The sequence below is a fragment of the Neoarius graeffei genome, chromosome 26 (assembly GCF_027579695.1).
Source record: "Neoarius graeffei isolate fNeoGra1 chromosome 26, fNeoGra1.pri, whole genome shotgun sequence".
Classification (NCBI taxonomy): domain Eukaryota; kingdom Metazoa; phylum Chordata; class Actinopteri; order Siluriformes; family Ariidae; genus Neoarius; species Neoarius graeffei.
This window is the reverse complement of record NC_083594.1, coordinates 11,222,007-11,242,595: the sequence shown is the minus strand read 5'-3', so window position 1 is coordinate 11,242,595 and position 20,589 is coordinate 11,222,007. Positions and strand designations below refer to the sequence as shown.

General features: G+C 41.7%; 1 pseudogene; it reads right to left on the bottom strand.

Moving 5' to 3' along the window:
- Positions 1-5,123: 5,123 nt before the first annotated feature.
- Positions 5,124-13,401, bottom strand: LOC132874670 (zinc finger protein 501-like; annotated as a pseudogene).
- Positions 13,402-20,589: the final 7,188 nt, after the last annotated feature.

Genomic DNA, 20,589 nt, shown 5'->3' with positions numbered 1-20,589 from the left:
CAGTATCCCAAATATGTCACTTATGTGTCATTTATTATTTAAATTGTAATTTTTGAATATAAATATACACAAAACATATTAGTAAAGGCACATACCTTTTGGTAATCTTTGCTGAGAGACTCGGCCCGAACAGAATTCACATGGTCTACCGACTGGACGTGTCGTTCTAATGTTGTTGTTCTGTAATTTGTACACCCCTGTGTGAAAACGTTGTCTTTATGGTGCTTCAAGCATAGCGTGCATTTCATCGCCCCATCACTCGTTTCAAATTCAAGCCATGGCCATGTGGTTAGCCATTTCTTTTGAAATGTGTGTTCATACTTCATTTTTTTCTTCATTGCATTGTCTTTAGTTTCATCGCGTTTCGATTTCGTCCCCGTTGCCTCAGGCTCATCGACGATAACGACAGCTGAACTCGTATCTGCCTGGACTGTCACTTCGGTGGTAACATCGTCGACTTCTGTTTCATATTTCGTTTTCTTCTTGGTTGGTTCATCGGTAGTACTTGTATCGGGTTGTGTAATGTCGGCTGGATCAGTATCCGTCACTTCTGGCTTCGTTTTGTTTCCTTTTTTTGTACAAAGGTCTTTCAACGTGACCACGCGTTTTGACATTGTTATGTTCGGATGAGACAGAACGATATGCCATGTGCTTTTGGGTATTTTGAAAACACTTCACACGATTGGTTGAGATACACTGTCTTCCAGTTCAGTGACCAATGATATAATAGTTCACAAAACTGTTTTACCTGCTAAATAAACCATTCGGAATACTTCGGTCCTTTCCGATATTTTCCGATTGGTGTGTAAACAACGCTATATTTACCGCAGTGCTTGCTAGCTGGTGCTGACAAATTGATACGCACAAGATTCAGTAAAACGCAACTACACACACTCTACTTATAAATGCGCGACAGAATGAATAGATACGTGATATCACTCTCGTGCCCAAAAAGTGGATGTGAGTCAGACAGATAAAAAACGCGTATTATGTGCCCTAGATTAGGCTCTGAGAAAAGTAAAAAAAAAAGTGGAAAAAAGAGGTTTAGAGCTAAAAAATACAGAGCTACTGGAGAGGCAGCCGTCTCACACAGCGCCCCACTCATTATTCAGTGTTGCTGCTCCTAAACTTTGGAATTCCTTACCACAATCGCTTCATGACTGTTCCACTCTCTCTTCCTTCAAAGCTAACCTGAAAACTTTCCTCTTTACCTCACACTACTAGTGTGTTTTTGTTTGTTGGTGTGTGTAACTCCTGTGTAAAGCGTTCTTGGGTTTGTGAAAGACACTATATAAGTTGAAGTTATTATTATTATGAAACAGAATTTGCATTACCTCCCAACCATAACCCTAACCTCTCTCTTTTATCACTTAGTAAGAATGTATCTCAAGAGAGGATCTTTAGCTCAACAGGCTAAATGGTAGCCCATCCACCAGAAGGTCATGGGTTTCATGCCAGGCCTTCACCTCACCAGGTCCTCTCTTTCCACCCCCAAACTCCAATAGGCCTGAACATAGTTATTCCACTAACCCTACCCTACATTAACTCTATACCTAACCCCGAAATTAACCCTCACCATTAAAACCTTACCAGCACCTCAGCACCTAACCTTCACTCTTTCCCTAACCACAATCTTAAAATAAGTCTTACCCCCACTGCTAATTTTAAACTCTTCCCCAAGAAAACCCAAATGCAACATGGGGATGACTGCCTGGCATTGGTGGAATGTCAAGGAAAGGTCCTAGGAAGGACAGTGCATAACATGGCCTCCATGAAACCGAACCTTAACCCCTTAACCCTAGTCTTAAACACTGAGACCATGTCTGAGTCATGAACACGACTTGGAAGGCTGATCCATAAATGTGGGGCTTTGTAAGTGAAAGCTCTGCCCCTGATGTAGCCTTTACTATTTGAGGTGCCAAAAATAGCCTATATCTATTGATCTTAGTAGGCATGGCAGGTATTCACTCAGGTACTGTGGCTCGAGACCATTCAGTGATTTAAAGTGGTAGTATTTTATAATCAATACAAAATTGATTGGGAGCCAGTGCAGTGTGGATTAGACAGGAGTGATGTGGTTACATCTAGTTCTTGTAAGGACTCTTGCTGCTGCATTTTGAACTAAATGGAGCATGCTTATGCTCCTCCTGGAACATCCAGACAGTAAGGCATTACAATAATCCAACCTAGAGGTAATAAAAGCATGAACTAGTCTTTCTGCATCATGTAGTTACAGTATTTATGTTTGCAATATTTCTGAGCTGAAAGAAGGCTATCCAAGTAATATCCCATTTGAAGCTCATGTAAAGACTGGAGCCAATCATCACACCAGTCTTTTACTGCTGCCCATGAAGAAACAGAGGAGTCATCTAAAATTACTATTTAATGAGAGAACTTACTTCTAGCAACATATGGTCCTAGTACACATACTAGTACTAGCAATGTCTTGTCAGAATTAAGTAGAAGGAAGTTAATAAGCATCCAGCTTCTAATGTCCTTTACACATTCCTCAGTTTTATTAAGCTGGTGTTTCTCATCTGGTTTTGCTGAAAGATACAGCTGTCCCCCCCAGCATAACAGTGGAAAGTAATACTATGCTTATCAATAATATTACCTAGAGGTAGCCTATTTTGGGGAGTGGGCCAAATATAGAACCTTCTGGAACACCAAACTTTACTTTAGCGTGCATACGAAAGTCGCCATTTACATATACAAACTGACAATGATCAGTTAAAGAAGACCTGAGCCAGCAGAGGACCATTCCTTTACCTCCAATGACATTTTCTTGTCTATCCAGCAGAATGGAATGATCAGTGGTGTCAAAAGCTGCACTAAGGTTAACCAGCACAAGCAAGTTGACACACCCCTGATCAGGAGCCAGTATTTGGTCATTTACGACTTTAACCAGTGCTGTGGCTCTGCTATGATGATATCTAAATCCTGATTGATACCTTTTATGGATGTTATTCCCATGTAGATATGAGCATAACTGTTATGCCACAGTTTTTTCTAGGATTTTGGAGATAAAAGGGAGGTTTGATATTGGCCTATAATGGGACAGCTGAAAGGGTTGAGGTTAGGTTCTTTAATCAAGAGTCTGACAACTGCTAGGTAAAAGGATTTAGGTACATAGCCATTGCTAAAAGAAGAACTAATTGTTTTTCAAAAAGAGGTTTGATTGCTTCTGGTGTTATCTGTTTAAAGAATCATATAGGTAAGGGATGAAAAAAAATCATATAGGCAAGTACACAAGTTGAAGATTTTGATTGAATAAGTCAAAGTAGTTCGGTATCTTTAAGGAGTGTAAAACACAAATAATTGCTCATAGTCATAATGTTGGATACTTATCAAATTGTCTAGTTTCAAATTAATAGTTTGATATTTTTGCCTGATATTTTCAATTTTGCCATTGAAAAAACTTCATGAAGCCATCGCTACTACATAATGAAGGTTTGCATGTTTCTGTGGTGGTCTTATTCCTAGTTAATTTTGCTAAAGTATTCCATAAAAATTTAAGATTATTTTTGTTATCTTCTATTATGGTGGAGAGAAACATTGAACAAACAGCATTAGAAGCTTGTCTCTGGAGTTCCAGTGGCTCTCATTCCATGATAATTGGAATACTATCAATTTTGTTTGACACCAATTTCTAGTTTTACATGTATTTTGTATGTTTTAAGGTGCATGTGTGATTGTTATACCAAGGTGCTAGGTTTTTTTTCTCCTGAATTATTTTCTTTTAAGTGGAGCTACATTATCTAAAGTAAAGCAGAATGTTGACTCGAAGCATTCAGTTGTCTGATCAAGTTCTGTGAGGTCTAACGGGGATCCAATCATAAGTGATAACTGGGAAACTACTGATAAAACTTTATGCAGTAGTTGCTGTGAATGTACTTTTGATGTGATAGTGTGCAAGGTGCATATATTATTGTTAAGACATTTCAAAAAAGATGAGGTAATGGTCTGAGGGAGCATCAGACTGTGGAAGTATGACTATATTTTCTATATTTAATACAAATGCAAGTGCTAGATCGAGAGTGTGACCACTAGGAATCATACAAAAACCTGAACAAAAATAGGGTTAGGTCCTATGACATTCTGATTCACGCCTACTGAATCTAGAATGGACACGGATGCTGTTCTCAGAGTCTTCCAGGTGATCAAAACAAATAATATTTCTAACAATTAATTTGTTGTCTAAAAGATACAACCAGGTTTGAGAAATTCCGCAAATTCAGAAAGAACTTCAGAATATAAACCACGGGTCTGTAAATAATTAGTTGAATCAACTGCATAGATTTTTTTTCCTTAGCTACATACATTAGGATAAAGAACTTCAAGCATACTGAATTTTTGTACAATTCCTAGATTATTATAAACAACTTTGATGCCTTCTCCTCAACCAGTGAGACGAGGTGGATGCATGTAGTTGGACGAGCTTCATTTAAGTGCTCCGTACTCATTTGGTTTGATCGACATTTCCATTAAACATTAAAATCCTGATCAGTTATAATTCCATGAACAATTAGTCTCATGCTGCAGTACTACACTGATAATAGTGTTACAGATATTATTGTATGGTGGTAATTAATGACTACTTAAGAGCAAAAGAAAACATTAATAGTCTCATTTTAAACATCACTATAAGGTTACATATTTTAAAAGTCATAGAACACTGGTCTACAGCCAAAATGCTTCTGAAATATAGTCAAGCTTTACTAATTCAAGATTGCGGAGAACAAAAATGAAACTGAAAATTGTTCATTGGCTCGTTTTCAAGATTGGCTCGATGAATAAATCTATGAGTGGGTTTGGATAGTACTTACTTTTTTTGGCAAAACAATGAATGATGCAATCATAAGTCAACTGACATCACTCTGCTGAACAAACGGTCATATCAGCTCAAAAAAAATTCATACAGTGCTATGCACTCGAGATCAAGTCTTTGCTTGATAAGAGATGCTCCGTTTCATGAATACAAGAGACAAGCTGCCAAAAAAATAAAAAAATTAAAAACCCATTGCATACACACAGAACAAGGACTAAACCTATTCAGTACTTATAATTGTTTTTGCAATTTGGTTCATAATACATTTTATTTATATAAACTTTTAGCTGATTTTCTAGGGTTACATAAAGAGAACAGGTGAAATATCATGTAAACCAACCATAAACACACAAGACCTAGTTTTACAATTTATACTTAAAACATTACGATCTACACAATGTACATAAGTATAAAATCTAAAATCTTAAATATCTTGGAAGCCACAGCCAATCAGCTGATTAACTGTCACTTCTAATTCAACACACCAAATTTCATAATAGCCAATTTCATCGCTGAAGCAGACAACTCCTGAAAAATTACTGACCAGTGTAACATGAATAAAGTTCAAAGTACAGGTCATTTTCAGTCAAAACTGTAATAACCATATTTAATTTGACAACTTTAAATTATGCAATGTCTCCTAGTTAGTGCACCTGAAGGTCTTAAATGTAACTAAATAAGCAAACATCTTTCCACACCATGATCAGTTATACGGCTTCTGTCCTACGTGAATGCGCTGGTGTCGTTGGAGAAGACTGACGAGTAAAACTCTTCCCACACTGTGAGCAGTGATGCGGCTTCTCTCCTGTGTGAATGCGCTGGTGTGTTTGGAGATTACTCTGCTGAGCAAAACTCTTTCCACACTGTGAGCAATGAAACGGCTTCTCTCCTGTGTGAATGCGCTGGTGTTGTTGGAGATGACACTGCTGAGTAAAGCTCTTCCCACACTGTGAGCAGTGATACGGCTTCTCTCCTGTGTGAATGCGCTGGTGTTTTTGGAGATGACACTGCTGAGTAAAACTCTTCCCACACTGTGAGCAGTGATACGGCTTCTCTCCTGTGTGAATGCGCTGGTGTTTTTGGAGAGCACTCTGTTCAGTAAAACTCTTCCCACACTGTGAGCAGTGATACGGCTTCTCTCCTGTGTGAATGCGCTGGTGTTGTTGGAGAGCACTCTGCTGAGTAAAACTCTTCCCACACTGTGAGCAGTGATACGGCTTCTCTCCTGTGTGAATGCGCTGGTGTCGTCGGAGAGCACTCTGATGAGTAAAACTCTTCCCACACTGTGAGCAGTGATACGGCTTCTCTCCTGTGTGAATGCGCTGGTGTGTTTGGAGAGCACTCTGATGACTAAAACTCTTCCCACACTGTGAGCAGTGATGTGGCTTCTCTCCTGTGTGAATGCGCTGGTGTCGTCGGAGAGCACTCTGACGAGTAAAACTCTTTCCACACTGTGAGCAGTGATACAGCTTCTCTCCTGTGTGAATGCGCTGTTGTGTTTTGAGTGCATTCTGATAACTAAAACTCTTTTCACAATCTGAGCAGTGGTGAATTTCCTTCTGTATATCATTATGGGAAGTATCAGAATGGATAATATCAGTTGATGTCGGCTGACGACTGGAGCATTTGGAGGGGATCTGAAGCTCATATTTAATCTCTCCTGATTCTCGCAGTCTCGCATCCTCTTCATCGTGACATCTCTGGATGTGTTTGTGGAGGTAAATTTGAGATGCATCGGAACAAGGGCATGTGGAGCAGGAAAAGACTTGCAGCAGAGTGTTCTTTACTTCTGGAGAAATGAAAGGACAAAAATAAATTGAACATGAAATGCAACAAGATTATAAAATATAACACCACTAACCCAATGTAAGGAGTGTTTTGACTGAAACTTAATCAAGATTCTACATGAATTAAGAATGAGACAAAAACAAAAGGTTGCGGACTAAGATACAGCAGCCTCTAGCTTGGAATACTGGGAGATTCAATAAGGTCCTGGAACAGCAGCTATGCACAGCATTGGCCATAGCCCTGTGGGTCTGAGAGACCAAAGGGGAGTTGTTGGTTCCTGTTGGACATCATGTCAAGTCTAGGTAATGGAAAGCCTAGCCTTATTTACATCTCATCCAGGATTGAGAAGGAAACTCAGCCCTCACATTCAAGGTTCTGAAAGATCCAAAAATGGGCCTTATTTATCAAACTGGATATGAATAGATTTATTTGCAAATAGTTTCTAGTAGCATTGACACAAGCAAATCTATATATTTTCTATCTGGATTTTATATATGGATTAGGTTGTCAAGTTTAAAACACTTATTAAAGGTGCCATTCCACCAAAAACGTTTAATACTGGCTCTTTTTGAAATACCATAGTTCACTCTGAGTTGCATATGCATGCGAAAATGTAATTCTACTCCCATTCCCTGTATTAGCTTATGAAAGAAAATAGTTGGGAAAACGAGCGAATCTGAAAAATCCCTACGAACTTGCGCAAGTTCGAAAATTCATAGTCATGGCCTCGCCCACCTTGGCTTGCGACCGCCCACGGGAAGTAAGTTTGTATTTAAGCGCAAGGAGAGATAGCAGAGCCCATCTCGTCAGTAGCTAACGAAGAGGACCTAACAGCAAGTTGAAAACATGGCTGAACAAGTTCGTGCCTGTGTTATTTGTGGCAGTAACACATCAACGTTGCATTTCTTGCCCAAGATAGAAGAGGTGAAGAATAAATGGTTGGAATTTATCTTTGGAACACCACCAGCGAAGTATAATGCAACGTTAGTACTGTGTTCTGATAATTTCAACCACAGTGACTTTTCAAACTTTGGTGCCTTCAGTAGTGGTTTTGCTTCGAGGTTGCATTTAATCCCTGGATCTGTGCCGTCAAGACGATCGACCACCAACTCACAAGATGTCAGTAAAACATTAAGTTTTTGTTTGAAGGTTTTTGTTACAAAATAGCATGTTCATATTCTCCACGTTAGCATGCATGACATGGTCACAAGCTAGGCAGGGGTGAGAGTTTTCCACTTTTTCTGAGTAAAAAACGACCTTTTTATATTATGCCAAATCTGTTGAGAATTTTTATTAATTTTGGGGGGTTGGGGTTTGTTCCTTCATGCTGTCCAAACTTCATTAACTCCAACGATGTTTACACATTATTTGTAAGTTGCCATCTTTAGTCTCGTTTAAATCTCGTTGAATGTGATGTAAAATTTGTGTTCTCTACCTTGTTATTGGTCAAAACATCGATGTCGAGACCATAATAGCCAATCAAAACAGTTTTTACAAAGACACCCACATCCGCTTGTTCTGACCCACTGGAGGTAGTGTCACAGTGCTGTTAGCCAATCAGAGGTAACACGTTTACATGTCATGAATATTAATGAGTAAGAGTTGAAATCCTGTCGTTCTCCCGCCACCCACTCTTCCAGCAAACTAGAACAGCCTGAAACAGGAGAACCACAGCATTTTTTTCACCAAAACCGGCTCACAGGGCATTCATTCATACTAGCGACCACCGAAAAATTAATGAAAAAACGATGCAATGAGACCTTTAATTTCAATTTCACACAAATTTCATGAAATTAAGTTTTGTGGGATTTTGTGAAAACCAGTTGATTCATATTCAAGTAATTGATGAAAGCAAGCCAACATCCATAAATTAAGACATAATAGTCATTTAAATTAATGTAGGTGTATTAAAAAAAAAAAAAAGGGACACTGCATCGGTTCAGATGGCATTCAAGTAGTTCTGCAGTAGTATAGGAATTTCCTTCCTGCAGTATTTGAAGAATGCCATGGTGTGATTTGTAGTAATAAAGCAGTCAAATCTCCATGTGTTTAATTGTTCATCAATTCAATCGGACCCTATTTGTTCCTTAACATGTTGAAGTTCTTCAGCTGCAAGAGTTTAAAGTGCATATCCTGGACCAATTTCTTTTTATATATATATATATATATATATATATATATATATATATATATATATATATATATATATATGAAAGTATGTCCCTTTACACACTCATCCAGAAGGGTAATTTTGCACAAGGCCATCTGTCGACAGCAGAAAAAAAATAAAATAAAATGCGTCTGGAAAAATCCCAAGGGAGTCTGGAGCCAGATTCGTGACGTCACCTGCGGAAGCGCCAGCAGGCTGTGCAAGCTTTGCATGGTTTCAGTGCACAGCCTGTGTAGACCAAGCGCTCCCATTTCTCTCTCATTGTCCGGTCTTTTGGAAAACGATGAGTACTAATCCCATCATGGCTGGTGTTGCTACACCCTCCTACGATACATCTGTTAACCATTTTAATAATTATGCGATAACGTTGAAGAAATTTGCATAAAACCACCAGGTCGTTTTCTCATAAACAAACCAGCGCTGACGTAGGATTGAGAGGGAGACGTCCCGCATGCGACATCACGAAAATCAATGTTTGGCGGGAAATCCAAATGCCAAGTTTTTTCAGAGGTGGACCAATTCGCCTCAAATGGCTTGATTTCAACTGAATTTTTCTGGTATTGCGCAAGGTAAAAAAAAAAAAAAATTACATTGATCTTGCTCCTGAATTTACCCGTGATATGCACTTTAAGGAGCTAAAATTTAACAGAATTAAAAAGATAAGTTCTCCATGGTATGACTTGTGGAATTATTGAATTCCATAAAAATACTAAAATTGTTATTGCTTGTTAAATTGCTTGATAATCATCACATATGCTCCTGAAATAAAGCAAATGTGTTGCAATTGATTTGTATAATGGTTGATGGGTTTGACTGACATCTGCATGATCCAATTAACAACTTCGCTTGGTTCAGACACACTGCATGTGTGTGTTCAACTAACTTCTTTCCAGCCAGCTGGTTATATTGCAATAAAGGTATTATAATGCCGCCGCCCCCCCCCAGTGTTTCTGTAATATGGGGAGGTCTGACATTATCCTATATTATGTGTTTGCTGTGACAGGGCATTCCCCCCCCCAATTTCTCCCCAATTTTCTCCCTAATTTAGCCATGGCCAATTCCCACCCATCAGACTCCTCTCCTGGATCACATAACAGCTACCAACCAGGGAGGGCTATCATGTGCTTCCTCCAAGACAAGAAACACCAGTTGAGCACGTTTTACTCATACAATGTCAGGGGGCTGCAAAGCACACTCGGACGAAAGCCCAATCCACTTACTTCCTATTAAATGTGCTCTCTCACACCCATGACTGGCCAGTGTAACTGACAGGGCAGAGAAGAGAGAGCATGCCATCTCTCCCTCCCAGAGAGCCCAGACAATTTTGCTCTCTTGAGCTCCCAACCACAGATGATTGTGGCATCATCAGGAATTGAAAGTGGCAATATCTGAATGATGGCGAGGATGACAAGGACAACACCTTTCTGCTGTGCCACTCGGGATCCACAGGGCATGCATTTTACGCCACTTCTGGTTAAACTGGGCATGATGAATAAAACTACAACAATATCTTGTGGTTTACTATATACAGTGGTGCTTGAAAGTTTGTGAACCCTTTAGAATTTTCTATATTTCTGCATGAATATGACCTAAAACCAGGGCTTTGAACCAGAATTTTTTTCCTATTGGTTCGTTCCAAACAGAAACACAATTTTAACGTTTCCGGTTTTGGGTTCCACCATTAAATAGACGTTCCCGAACCGGTTACAACAAAAAAATTTCGTTCCCGGAATGGTTAATTACGTTCCCTGTCAGCTGTTTAACAAACGGCTATAAAATTATGTCTCTGTCTCATCCAGCTTAAGCCAAATGTAGGCTAATTCTATTACAACCTTCATTAAATAAGACAAGAAATAATTCAAAACAATTATTATTTCAAATGTTGGCGATTTGGATTCTCAGTATGTCCTCCCATCTACACAAACAGAAAAAGTGCCAAAAATGAAAGATAATTCGTTTAGTGTGTTACCAAAGTCTAGTCAGGCCCTATGCATTGATAGGCTAACAGAGGTTAACGTCATTTAATGTTCGCGAGCCTCTCATGAACGTGGACAAATATATTGATATCGTGTTTGAAATTGACGTTTTTGAATAACGATAGACTGCAATATTTACCTCTTATTTAAGATGTGGAGACGTGATAGTAGTCCACCTTCCCGCTCTCTCCATTTAGTCAGCAAACGTCACACAGGAAGTGAACCCCAGCGGGTCATAGAAACTTGCGCAGGAGAAGAATGACTTTATTTGTAGGCTACGGAAACTTTGAGGAACGAAATAAAAACCGGTATTAACCGGTTACCATTATTTTTAATAAGCGTTTCTGTTCCGGAACATAAAAAATAATCAAGTTTCTGGTTTCGTTTCTGTTCCATGTGAAATAGAAAAAGTTCCCGGTTTTTGTTCCTTGAACCGGTTCAAAGCCCTGCCTAAAACATCATCAGATTTTCACACAAGTCCTAAAAGTAGATAAAGAGAACCCAGTTAAACAAATGAGACAAAAATACTATACTTGCTCATTTATTTATTGAGGAAAATGATCCAATATTACATATCTGAGTGGCAAAAGTATGTGAACCTCTACGATTAGCAGTTAATTTGAAGGTGAAATTAGAGTCAGGTGTTTTCAATCAATGGGATGACAATCAGGTGTGAGTGGGCACCCTGTTTTATTTAAAAAAACAACAACAGGGATCTATTAAAGTCTGATCTTCAAAACACACGTTTGTGGAAGTGTATCATGACATGAACAAAGGAGATTTCTGAGGACCTCAGAAAAAGCATTGTTGATGCTCATCAGGCTGGAAAAGGTTACAAAATCATCTCTAAAGAGTTTGGACTCCACCAATCCACAGTCAGACAGATTGTGTACAAGTAGAGGAAATTCAAGACCGTTGTTACCTTCCCCAGGAGTGGTCGACCAACAAAGATCACTCCAAGAGCAAGGCGTGTAATAGTCGGTGAGGTCACAAAGGACCCCAGAGTAACTTCTAAGCAACTGAAGCCTCTCTCACATCGGCTAATGTTACTGTTCATGAGTCCACTGAAGAATGGTGTGCATGGTAGGGCTGCAAGGAGAAAGCCACTGCTCTCCAAAAAGAATATTGCTGCTCGTCTGCAGTTTGCTAAAGATCATGTGGACAAGCCAGAAAGCTATTGGAAAAATGTTTTGTGGATGGATGAGACCAAAATAGAACTTTTTGGTTTAAATGAGAAATGTTATGTTTGGAGAAAGGAAAACACTGCATTCCAGCATAAGAACATTATCCTATCTGTGAAACACGGTGGTGGTACTATCATGGTTTGGGCCTGTTTTGCTGCATCTGGGCCAGGACAGCTTGCCATCATTGATGGAACAATGAATTCTGAATTATACCAGTGAATTCTAAAGGAAAATGTCAGGACATCGGTCCATGAACTGAATCTCAAGAGAAGGTGGGTCATGCAGCAAGACAACGACCCTAAGCACACAAGTCGTTCTACCAAAGAATGGGTAAAGAAGAATAAAGTTAATGTTTTGGAATGGCCAAGTCAAAGTCCTGACCTTAATCCAATCAATGTTGTGGAAGGACCTGAAACGAGCACTTCATGTGAGGAAACCCACCAACATTCCAGAGTTGAAGCTGTTCTGTACGGAGGAATGGGCTAAAATTCCTCCAAGCCAGTGTGCAGGACTGATCAACAGTTACCGCAAACGTTTAGTTGCAGTTATTGCTGCACAAGGGGGTCACACCAGATACTGAAAGCAAAGGTTCACATATTTTTGCCACTCACAGATATGTAATATTGGATCATTTTCCTCAATAAATAAATGACCAAGTATAATATTTTTGTCTCATTTGTTTAACTGGGTTCTCTTTTACTACTTTTAGGACTTGTGTGAAAATCTGATGATGTTTTGGGTCATATTTATGCAGAAATATAGAAAATTCTAAAGGGTTCACAAACTTTCAAGCACCACTGTAGTCAGTTTTGAAATAGCAAGATATGCAGTGGGCGGACTTCACGTGTCTCAAAGGAAGCTGATAGACTTCACCCTCTCTGGTTGGTCATGGTCATATGATCAAGAAGACCTACCTGGTTAGTGGAACAGGCCAAAATGAGTTCTCTGGGAAATGTTCTAGTTATTGCAGACTGCATTGTACAACAGCTTTCATCCCAGAAACACGTCACAAAATGATGCAGAAAATAACCTCTATAACCTCTTAGACAAAAGTAACACCTTGCTGTCTGGTTGTTCCTGTAGGTGCAGGACTGAGTTCTTTGGTATACTCCTCTTCATACCACACCAAGAGCTCCTGTCCTGGGTTAATGGATCGACAGCAACGATACAGAATTCCCCCTTGATACTCAAATGCCACAAGATTCTGTTCTTCTTCATTACGGGCACAATTCACATACCTAAAAGAGTGAGGCAACGTTTCAGAAAAAGGTAAAAATCAGATCAGAGTTACAGACTCGGAGAAAGCATGGCGGAGATATCAATGACATGAAGATAAAGTTCTTCCAACAAATGAGGAGCTGTAAAATCAAATCACTAAAACGACCCAACAGCTGGTGTACTGCTCACCTCATCCAATTCACATGCGTCTCTCTTTTGGCATCGATGTATTCTTCACACTGCATGCTCCTGTATACCTGTAGAAAAATACCACATTTACTTTTTTTTTTACACAAAATCAATATATGGCTTTAAATGGGGTTTACAGAAACAAGAACAATGGCTCATGCCAATATTATTAAGCCTCATGAAGGCTGAATTAAAGGTTTTTGACTGTATCCTAAGATTCACAAAACAGCTGACAAGCTCCGAGATGAATTTAGTAACTATAGGAAAATGCAGGCAAGGCTTTATCAGAATTTAGGCAAAGGAAAGGTTTCTCATAAAAGGCTTTACTTCTGACATGGCAAAGCTGTGCTGTGAATCATACCTCTCTGATAAATATCTGTCCCTTGTGTTTTGGTCTCTAAACAGACAGCTACAAAAATACACAACTTTAAAATTCAGTTCTGTCCCTAAATGGGTTTCATATAAAATATTTTTAATCTGGGGCGGCACGGTGGTATAGTGGTTAGCGCTGTCGCCTCACAGCAAGAAGGTCCTGGGTTCGAGCCCCGGGGCTGGCGAGGGCCTTTCTGTGTGGAGTTTGCATGTTCTCCCCATGTCCGTGTGGGTTTCCTCCGGGTGCTCCGGTTTCCCCCACAGTCCAAAGACATGCAGGTTAGGTTAACTGGTGACTCTAAATTGACCGTAGGTGTGAATGTGAGTGTGAATGGTTGTCTGTGTCTATGTGTCAGCCCTGTGATGACCTGGCGACTTGTCCAGGGTGTACCCCGCCTTTCGCCCGTAGTCAGCTGGGATAGGCTCCAGCTTGTCTGCGACCCTGTAGAAGGATAAAGCGGCTAGAGATAATGAGATGAGATGTTTTTAATCTATACAAGTAATATTTATTTGGGCGCCAACATTGTTTTAGTTCAGTGTAGCAGTGTTCATCTTTAATTTAAATGATTTTAAGTTTACTTTTAGTCTTGTGTCCTGAAAATAGTAGTTACATTTTAGTCTTTTTTTTTGGTCAAGATTACATCAATGGAACTCAATTTTAATTTTAGTCTAATTCTATCAATGTTTTAATCATAATTTCCTCAGATAGTTGCATGGTACTTGTAAAATATGCCCTGCAGTTTTAAGAGGGCCTATTGCAGCAGGGGTTCAGCTGGATTCCCCCCCCACCATATGGCTGGTTCTGTCACTATGCAGAAGTTACAGTACTCAGCGTAAATGAGTAAACCCCCTTCAGGGCTCGAAATTCGCGGTGGTCTGGTCACCTGAGGCGGCTTAATTAGTCATTTGGCAGGTCATTCCTGTCACTAGCCAGCCCCGCTGGCTAGTTGAAAATAAAAAATATATATGAAGCGAAGATTCAGACACACCGTCAACTAAAGCCACCACATATTAAGCGTGTGCCGTGTCTGTGTTAATCGATGTGTTTATCGGCAGAACGGAAACTACCGAAAAATTCCGAATCATATCGTGTACGAGTCAGGCTGTTGGTTTTTTCACGACTGCGCATGCATACAACGCATCTCGTTGAATATCGCGGTAAATCACGTGTAGTATTGGACCAGGTGGGTGGAGCACAGAAGCACGGCAGGCCAGAACTAAGTTCTCAATGAACTATTTATTGCTAGCTTTTCAGCCTTTTATCACTTCCCAGCCGTGTGCGCGCGCGCACGTGTTCTGGTTGGGGAGAGCTCCCTTTCTCTGCTCTCCTCTCCTTTTAAAGGGCATGGTCACTGGGGAAGATGCACAAACAGGTTAATCCCCATCAGGTGCAATGATTCCACCACTTACCTTCCCTGACTCCGCCCTCCATTCACAGACCGCCGCTTGGCCACGCCCCCGCTGTCACGTCACGTTATCAAATTCAATAGATGTAGCCACATTATCGCCCATTTAAACACGTATGTTTTTGCTGTTGTTTACATCTACATCTGCCAAAGCTACGTTGCGATGTGGAATTTTCTGAAAGGTGTACAGAAACCGCCAGAGATGGGGACAAAGCGACCTCGGTCTGAAGAGGAGAAAAAGGCCACCGATAAAGCGTACGAGAAGGAGAAATGACAAAGGACTTATAAGCAAACGTGGGAGCAGGGTAGGCCTTGGCTGCGATACGATTTTTATGGAATCATTAATTTTTTTCAAGTTGATTCCTTGTCAATATGAAGCTCCTAATGCTTTCTCTCTCAAATGGTTAAATACATAAAGCATGTTGGACATATTTTGGGTGCTATAGTCATGATAGTAAGTATATTTGTTTTCAATACTCATGCACCAAGTTGCCAAGTTTTCCAATATATTATTATTTGTTGATATTATATTATGGTGCTCTGTGCTGTTCTCATTTATGCATTTAACAACAGTATCAAAATACTCGGGTATTGAAATAAATGCACATTAGTCATGAACAATGGTAACTACTCTCTTTTGCATTATTTTTGACAGAAGTAAAATTCATACATGAACAAATTTTGGCGAGTTGATTTTCTGTTTGGCTAGTTACTTTGGAAGGTAACTAGTCCGGCTGACTGCTGTGATGACTGGGGGGAGGTATGTTGAGGGAAGAAAGAGAGATGGCTGCAGTGAGGGAGAGGGTGGGGGGATGTGGGCTGGTTGAATCGACTGAAAAAGTCATTCAACTCATTCGCCCTCTCCACTATCCCCTCAACGACTCTGGTCTTTGTATTGTGGCCTGTGATGGTTTTCACACCTTCCCAGACCTTCCTCATGCTGTTCTCCTTCAGCTTCTGCTCCTCCTTCCTCCTGCAGCTGTCCTTAGCTTCCCTCACGCAACGTCTTACCTCCTGCTGTGCTGCTTTCATCGCCTCCTTATCCCTGCTCCTGAAGGCGGCCTTCTTCCTGTTGAGGACAGCTTTGACTTCCTGTGTTACCCATGGCTTGTTATTAGGGTAACACTGTACAGTCTTAGCGGGGGAGATCACATCTGCACAGAAGTTAAAGTAATCCGTCAGACAGTGTGACAGCCCCTCTATGTCCTCACAGTGTGGGCTAAGCAGCACATCCCAGTCCACGATGTCATAACAGTTCTGATGCCTGAGGGCATCTTCCATTTCAGGGGACCACCTCCTGATGGAGCTAGTTGTTGCAGGCTGCCTTTGAACCAGGGGGGTGTACTTCAGCTGCAAAAGAACCAGGTTGTGGTCAGACTCCCCCAGTGGGGGGAGGGGTGTGGCTCTGTATGCATCCCTCACATTAGCATACAGCAAGTAAATTGTCCTGTTGATCCTTGGTGGACAATCCACATCCTGGTAAAAAGCAGCCGAAGTAGAGTCCAAAGTAGCATGATTAAAGTCCCTAGAAATGATCATAAATGCCTCAGGGTGCTGTGTCTGCAGCCTTGCTGTGAGAGAGTGAATCCTCTCACATGCAGTGGCTGCATCTGCCCTCGGAGGGATGTAAACACAGATGGTGATCACGTGACTGAACTCCCTTGGCAGATAACATGGCCGCAGGCTAATGGCTAGCAGCTCCAAGTCCGGGCAACATAAAACTGTCTTTACGGAGATGCTGATGATGATGCCCTTTATTGTCACTAGTCACATGTACCAGCGAAATTAGCCGTCAACCTGTCCGGACATATACAACATACAATTGACATCGGGTAGACAGGACAGGAAGACAGGGTTGAAGATAAAAAGGAAACACAGCATGAGGAGAGATAAGGAAAAAAAGAACACCACCCCACTATGCTCCTGTCAGGAGTACAGTGTGGGAACATTTAAAAAAACCTTTGCACATAAGCACACAACAACACAAGTACACTTTAAACACGGGACTTGAGGGGGGAGGGGAGGAGGTAATCCAGCGCAAGCAAGCAGCCGTCCGCTCCCGCAGCCATGAAGGCGCTGGTCACGCACCCGCTTGTCACACTGGGGGTAAAAATGGCGACGCGGAAAGTTAGAGAAGGAATGTGAGAGTGTCTCCCAGAAGTGACCTTCAGGGGGAAATGTTGCCTCAGCAACGGCCTGAACTGAGGCCGGTGCTGTCTCAGGGAGCCGAATGTCAATAAGATATAAATTGTTTGGTCTTTCCAGATGCAGTCTTTGCACGTCCACACCACTCGTCCATATCTGTCCATTCCATCCATTCTATTCAAATTGATCTCCGAAAAATGTATTCCTTGCAAAGCTGAAAGCTGCTCCGAGACAACCATTTTGTGGTTAAAGTTCTGAATGTCCACAGTCCGAGTGCCAACAGCTTTGCCCACCACTCCAATCATATCGGGCAGCTTTGTGGGGCTTTGAACAGCTGTCACCGTTGTCTGATTTCCTCGATATACCAGGGCAATGCCTAATCCAATCAGCAAAAGTCCTGTAATCATGGTTCCGAATAGGTAGATATCTTCAATGTCCTCCACAAAAAGAATTGCCAGGCACACGACCCGCCACCGCTCCCACGCGTCCATCGTGTAACCAGCCGCAAACGTTCCGGCAGGACAGACGGGTTCCCCCGAACCCAGGCTTCTCGTCGAGAAAACCGTGTCAATTTCGTTAGGAGACCAGTTTATCAATTCCATGCTTTTTTTTAAGTTTAGAAAGTAATGCAGGGAGAGTCTCTTCAAAAAGTACAGCAGACGAGACAAGACACAGAAGCACAAGCAGGGAAAAAAAGGAGGGAGAGCAGAAAATGCGACCGCCTTCCGTGGAAGCACGGAGAGATATGTCCCAGGTTACACCAGCGGTTGTTAACATAAATGATGAGTCCCCCACCTTTGCTTTTCCCGCACGTGTTAGTGTCTCTGTCGGCTCTCACAGCAGTGAATCCCCGCAGGTCCACGTTAGCATCCGGTACAAGGTGTGTTAGCCATGTCTCTGTAAAGATAAATAAGCTGCTCTCCCAGCAAATCCGCCGGTTGTTCAGAGCGGAAAGCTCGTCGACTTTATTCGGCAGCGAGTTCGCATTCCCCTTGATAACGGAGGAAATGGATGGTTTGTAGCGCCGCTGGTTGTCCGCTAGCCTAGCCTTTAGCTTAGCTCCAGCCTTGCAGCCCCTGGGTTTCCTCCTCAGCTCGGCCGGGATGGGGTGTCGTATCCCGGCTCGTCCCATTGTTGTAAGGGCCAGCAGCTCCTCTCTCGAATAAATGAGAAAACTGGCTCCTGGTTGCGTGTTAGTTAAAAATATCCATGTTATATAAGTAAAACACACTGTCTTCATAAGACGAGCAGAAAAGTAAAAAAAAAAAAAAAAAGGTGGTGGGGGGGAGAGGTTTAAAGAGCTAAAAAATACAGAGCTACTGGAGAGGCAGCCGTCTCACACAGCACCCATAGATCAACATTTGATAATCTTCTGGGTGGTGGTGACAACCCTCTGGAGCACTTTTCTCTCTGCTCCTGTGCAGCTGACAAACCACACACTGACTACGTTTACATGCACATCCAAATCGAGCTGCTGTCGGTAATCGAGCTGAAGGTCCCAGCAGGGTGCCAGAGAAATCCAATCGTACATGCACACAATGAAATCGGGCTATTGTGTGAGGTGCATTGTGCACCCGAGCCACAGGTGGCGCTACACGCCCCATCGTGTTGGTACACTTCCGGTTGTCGTCATGAAGAAGAGCTATTCAAGAGTGTAAACAAAGTTATCAGTTCCGTGTTCTCCATTGCGCGTTTTTCTCCCGTCCATGAATTTTAATATATTCAACTCCTTAAGCTGAATGAGCATGAACTCGGTCTCCTCATTGCTCCAGAAGTGCACGTTTCTGCTTGCCTGTGGCAGTGGGGGCGTGGTCAAGCGCCGGTCTGTGACAGGAGGGCGGAGCCAGGGAAGGTGAGTGGCAGAATCATTACACCTGACGGTAATTAACCTGTGTTTGTGTGTCTTCCCAGTAACCGCGCCCTATTTAAGGAGGCAGAGGGAGAGCAGAGGGGAAAGCTCATCCCGGGACTAGAACACAGCACGCGCGTGTGTGTGTTTCTCTCAAGAATAAAAGTAGGCTGTTAAACTGAAAAGTCTGTCAATAAAAAGCCTATTAGTACCAGAAGCTTTGTCCTGCCGTCCTCTGTGCTCCACCCACACTTCAGAGAGCTCTACATCGCCATTTTCTCTTCTTCGTTTGTTCCTCCTGACCTCTTCTGCTGCTCACTACTACTGTTGTCATGCCGACCGAGGCTGTTGTGTTTCCCGCTTGTGGTCTCGTCACTCGTCACTTCCGGAAGGGGCAGTAAGTAGCTCGACTACTAGCTCGATAGGGTATACATGCACTAAGTAGCTCGGCAGAAATCGCATAATCTAGGTCGTGTAGCTCGAGTCCGAGAAATCAAGTTCGGTTCAATTTCAGCCGAATTAAGGTGTATACATGGCATTTTGAACTTCGATTTCAGTCGAGCAACGGCAGAAATTCGATTCTCTCTATGTGCATGTAAACGCAATAACTGATGCAGTATCTAAGTATGCTCTCTATGGAGCAACAGTAGAAGGACACAAGCAGTTTTTGAGGGAGGTCATTCATCCTGAGGATCATCAGGAAGTAAAGTCTCTGCTGTGTGTTCTTTATCACTTGTGTGGCATTAGAGCTTCAGGTCAGCTCCTCCTCTACGTGCACCCCAAGGAACCAGAAGTCCAGGATCCTCTCCACACATTGCGCACTGATGAGAATAGGCTGAAAGTCTGTTTTCTTCTTCCTGAAGTCTATGATCAGCACCTTGGTTTTGGTGGTTGAGGACCAGGTTTGTTGTCTCAGCACCACCCAGACAGCTGCTCCACCTTGTGCTGATAAGCAGACTCCTTCCCCTCAGGGATGAGCCACACTATGGTAGTATGATCCGCAAATATGATGCCATTACAGGAGTGAGCAGGGTGCAGTTCTAAGTGTAGAACTACTACTTTTTTAATCTTAGAAAAAGCCATGGCACAGCAGTTATGCTCATATTTACAAAGGAATAACATCCATTAAATGTATCAGTCAGGATTTAGACCTCATCATAGCAAAGAGACAGCTCTGGTTAAAGTAGTAAACAACCTACTGTTGGCATCTGATCAGGGCTGTGTCTCACTGCTTGACCTTAGTTCAGCATTTGATACCATTGATAATTCCATTCTTCTGGATAGACTAGAAAATGTTGTGGGAGTTAAGGGAACAGCCGGCTCCTGGCACAGCTCTTATTTAACTGATCGCTACCAGTATGTTGATATAAATGGTGATAATTTCTAGACATACTGAGGTAAAGTTTGGTGTTCCACAAGGTTCTGTCTTGGGTCCACTGCATTTTTCTTTATATATATCTTTTT